Here is a 4,999-nt window from a genome sequence, read left to right as displayed (position 1 = left end):
TCCATCCCAGACATCCCTACCTGTCCGTCCATCCCCGTAACATCTACCTGTCTGTCTGTCCATCCCAGACATCCCTACCTGTCCGTCCATCCCCGTAACATCTACCTGTCTGTCTGTCCATCCCCAGACATAATTACCTGTCTGTCCGTCTGTCTCCAAACATATCTATCTGGCTGTCTGACACCCAATACATATCTATCTGTCTGTCTGTCTGTCTGTCTGCCTTTTCCCATACATAACTACCTATCTAGCCAGACAGCCAGACCTCCCTCCCCATACGTATCTGTCCATTACCATATCTATCTGGCTATCCATCCATCCGCCTTTTCCGATACATATCTATCTACCTCCCTCCTTACCCAGACTTATATATCCATCCCCGTGCACTCCCTCTATCTATCTATCTATCTATCTATCTATCTATCTATCTATCTATCTATCTATCTATCACCATAACAGAGGCTCAACTTAAATGTATTCCCCAAATTAAAAAAACATAGTAAGAGAACCAAAAAAGAGCCACCGTGGCTAAACAACCAAGTAAGAGAAGCTGCGAGAGGCGAAAAGGCATCCTTTAAAAAATGGAAGTTAAATCTTAGTGAGGAAAATAGAAAGGAGCATGAACACTGGCTAATGAAGTGTAAAAATACAAGAAAGGCCAAAAAAGAATTTGAGGAACAGCCAGCCAAAATCGCAAAAAGTAATGGCAATTTTTTTTAGAAGTACATCAGAAGCATGAAGCCTGCTAAACAACCAGTGGGGCCACTGGACGATGGAGGTGCTAAAGGAGCATTCAAGGACATTAAGGCCATTGCAGGGAAACTAAATGAATTCTTTGCATCGGTCTTCACGGCTGAGGACACGAGGGAGATTCCCAAACCTGAGCCAGTCTCTTTAGGTGACAGATCTGAGGAACTGTCCCAGATTGAGGTGTCATTAGAGGAGGTTTTGGAAGAAATTGATAAATTAAACAGCAATAAGTCACCAGGACCAGATGGGATTCACCCAAGAGTTCTGAAGGAACTCAGATGTGAAATTGCAGAACTACTAATTGTAGTTTGTAACCTATCATTTAAATCAGCTTCCATACCAGATGACTGGAGGATAGCTAATGTGACGCCAATTTTTAAAACGGGCGCCGGTAAGCCTGACTTCAATATCGGGCAAACTGGTTGAAACTATAATAAAGGTCCATATTGTCAGACATGTAGATGAACATTTGTTGAGGAAGAGTCAACAGAAGTTTTGTAAAGGAAAATCATACCTCACCAATCTACTAGAATTTTTTGAGGGGGTCAACAAGAATGTGGACCAAGGGGGATCCGGTGGATCTAGTGTACTTAGATTTTCAGAAAGCCTTTGACAAGGTCCCTCACCAAAGGCTCTTATGCAAAGTAAGCTGCCATGGGATAAGAGGGAAGGTCCTCTCATGACTTGGTAACTGGTTAAAAGATGGGGAACAAAGGATAGGAATAAATGGCCAGTTTTCAGAACGGAGAGAGGTAAATAGTGGTGTCCCCCAGGGGTCTGTACTGGGATCAGTCCTGTTCCACATATTCATAAATGATCTGGAGAAAGGGGTAATCAGCGAGGTGGCAAAATTTGCAGATGACACAAAATGACCAAAGATAGTTAAGACCCAGGCTGACTCCAAAGAGCTACAAAAGGATCTCACAAAACTGGTGACTGGGCAGCACGATGGCAAATGAAATTTCATGTTGATCAATGCAAAGTAACGCACATTGGAAAACATAATCCCAACCATACATATAAAATGATGGGGTCTAAATTAGCTGGTACCACCCAAGAAAGAGATCTTGGAGTCATTGTGGGTAGTTCTCTGAAATTATCCACTCAATGTGCAGCTGCAGTCAAAAAAGCGAACAGAACGTTGGGAATCATTAAGAAAGGACTAGATAATAAGAGAAAATATCCTGTTGCCTCCATATAAATCCATGGGACGCCCACACCTTGAACACTGCGTGCAGATGTGGTGGCCCCATCTCCAAAAAGATTGATTGGCACTGGAAAAGGTTCAAAAAGGGGCAGGAAAAATTATTCAGGGTCTGGAACGGCTTCTGTATGAGGAGAAATTAGTAAGACTGGGACTCTTCAGCTTGGAAAAGAGACGGCTACAGGAGGGATATGCTAGAGGTCTATCAAATCATGATGGGGGTAGAGGAAGTGGATAAGGAAGTGTTGTTTACTCCTCATAACACAGGAACTAGGGGGTCACCAAATGAAATGAATAGGCAGCAGGCTGAAAACAAACAAAAGGACGGATTTCTTCATATAACGCACAGTCAGCCTCTGCCTTGAGGATGTCGTGAAGGTCAAGACCATAACAGGGTTCAAAAAAGAACTAGGTAAGTTCATGGAGGACAGGTCCATCAGTGGCTATTACCCAGGCTGGGCAGGGAGGGTGTCCCCAGCCTCTGTTTGCCAGAAGCTGGGAATGGGTGACAGGGAATTGATCACTTGATGATTCACTGCTCTGTTCATTCCCTCTGGGGCACCTGGTATTGGCCGCTGTCAGAAGGCAAGATACTGAGCTAGATGGATCCTTGGTCTGACCCAGTCTGGCCGTTCTTATGTTATTCTCTTCTATCTATCTATCTATCTATCTATCTATCTATCTATCTATCTATCTATCTATCTATCTATCTATCCCCATCCAGCCCATCTATCTATCTATCTATCTATCCATCCATCCATCTATCTCCATACACCCCCTCTGTCTATCCATCCACCCATTCCTATATCTATCTATCCAGGCAGCCAGCCCTCCCATGAATATCTATCCATTACCATATCTATCTATCACACCCCCATACATCTTTATTTCACATTTCCGGGTCTCCCCCTCTCTCCACGTCCCATGCCGGGCTGCAAGATCGAAGTGCGGACCCGGTTAAGCCCCTCGCCCCCTGACATCCACCTCCGAGGGCCCCTTCCCGTCCCTCTCCTCCCCGGCAGAGGCCCGCGGCGCCGACTGGAGATGGCCCAAGAGCAGACGGGGAAGACCGAGAAGAAGTGAACACCTCAGTTTATGAAGCACAGTCTTTATCGCCTCCCCAGCCTCTGTCTCGCTCTCTCCTGCTCTCGGGGCACCGTGTGTTTTTTTTATATCCGCCATATCAATGCGGGGAGGGAGACAGTGAACGTGTGCGAGGCCAGATTGGCCACCAGGGTGGCCGGTCTCCTTGCAAACAAAAGCCATGCTGAAAATCTCTGTCTTTGCTTCCCTTTGGCTTGAGGGGTGGGGGTTTTAAGACGTCTCCGACGGGGACTGGGTTTGTTCAATCCAGTTTGTGAAACTTGTGCCAAACTCAGCAACTTTGGGGTGGTCGGGGGGGCGGGGCTGTTTTCAGCAGGGGCCTTATGCTGGTGCCAAACGACGCTCACTGCCCCCCACCCCTTTCCACGCCCAGCTGTCCTGTCGCTGTCCGGACACGGCACTCGTTTGGTTTGGAAATTCAAGATGGCCACCTGCGTGGTGAAACCCAAGGTGGCTGCCTGCGCGGTGAAATCCAAGGTGGCTCCCACGGCGGTGAAATGCACGTTGTTTGCCAGTGTGCCAAAATCCAAGATGGCTGCCCGCACGGTGCATTCCAAGATGACCACTTGGACGCTGAAATCCAAGATGGTTGCCCCGGGCGGTGAAATCCAAAATGGCAGCCTGGATGGTAAAATCCAAGATGGGCCGCTCGTATGCTGCAATCAGAGATGAGGCCCGTGTTTCTCAAATCCAAGATGGCGGATGCCGGCCGGTGTTCTGAATTCCAAGATGGCCGCCTAGGAGGGACTTCCTTTTCCTAACTCCATGATGGCTGCCGGTGGGGAGGGGAGGGGGCCTCCCTGATTGAAAATCCAACCTGGCTGCCCATGGTGCGTTTCTGGCCAGCCGTGGGCCCCGTGGGCCATCCTCAGTCTACCATCAAAGATGGCCGCCGGCAGGATCCTGTCATTCTCACGTTCAACATGGCCGCCTTGAGGGCTCTTTCCCTGGCCTTCCCTCATGCTGGCCATGGTCCCAGCCCTTGGCCCGGCCTACCATCAAGATGGCTACCACGGCAACCCCTTTCCCGGCCTACTGTCAAGATGGACGTCCTCCTTGACCTACAACCAAGATGGCCGCCAGGAACGTCAACTCCCCCAGGCAGCGAGGGGAGCAGTCACCCTCTCTGCCCCTCACCAGCCCCCCCACATATCAGAGATCCTCTATTTTTATTGCTGAGACTCCAGGGAGGAGCTATTTTGGGGGGACCCCCGGACACCTCCCCCATGCCAGAGACCCCGAGACTTTGGACCCCCCCTTCCCCAAACCAGGATCGAAGGAGACGAGAGACACGACAAAGGGACTATTTTATTTTTTTGGTTCGTGTCTCCCCTCCCCCAGCGTGGACCTTGGGGGGGGGCGGTACCATGGGGCGCAGGGGCAGAGCCGTGGGGTGCAGGGAGCTGTACACATTTTTAAAACCTTGCAAGAAACGAAACTTGTTGTAAATATAAAACCAAAAAAGTTTAACTGACTCGGCTTGCGGTGACCCCACCCCGACAGCTTTCCTTGACCTCGTCTCCTTCCCCACACAGACCCCTCTATAGTCACCCCCAAGCTGAGATCTGAAAGTGATTGGGGGTCACAGCCAGGGCCCCCACTCCTGACCCACAGCACCGGGGACTGGCTGGCTCAGGGGGGCAGGGAATGGGGCAGGGGCCTGTCCCCTCTAGGGGGTGCATCATGCTGCAGGGGGGAGAGTTTTGAGGTAAAAGGGGTGGAGTCCCTGCCCCCCACTTTTCAGGAAGAGTGGGAGGTGGGGACTCATCCATCTAAAGCAAGACACCTCACAGGTTGGGTGGGGGTCAGAGATTCTGGGCCCAGCCCCCCCCCAACCCCCCCAGCACCCACTCCCCTCCCAGAGCCGGGGGGAGAACCCAGGAGTCCTGGCTCCCAGCCTCCCCTGCTCTCACCCACCAGCCCCCACTCCCCTCCCAGAGC

This window comes from Chelonoidis abingdonii, chromosome 11 (genome assembly GCF_003597395.2).
Source record: "Chelonoidis abingdonii isolate Lonesome George chromosome 11, CheloAbing_2.0, whole genome shotgun sequence".
Classification (NCBI taxonomy): Eukaryota; Metazoa; Chordata; order Testudines; family Testudinidae; genus Chelonoidis; species Chelonoidis abingdonii.
The sequence above is the reverse complement of the archived record's forward strand: the minus strand, read 5'-3'. Positions refer to the sequence as shown.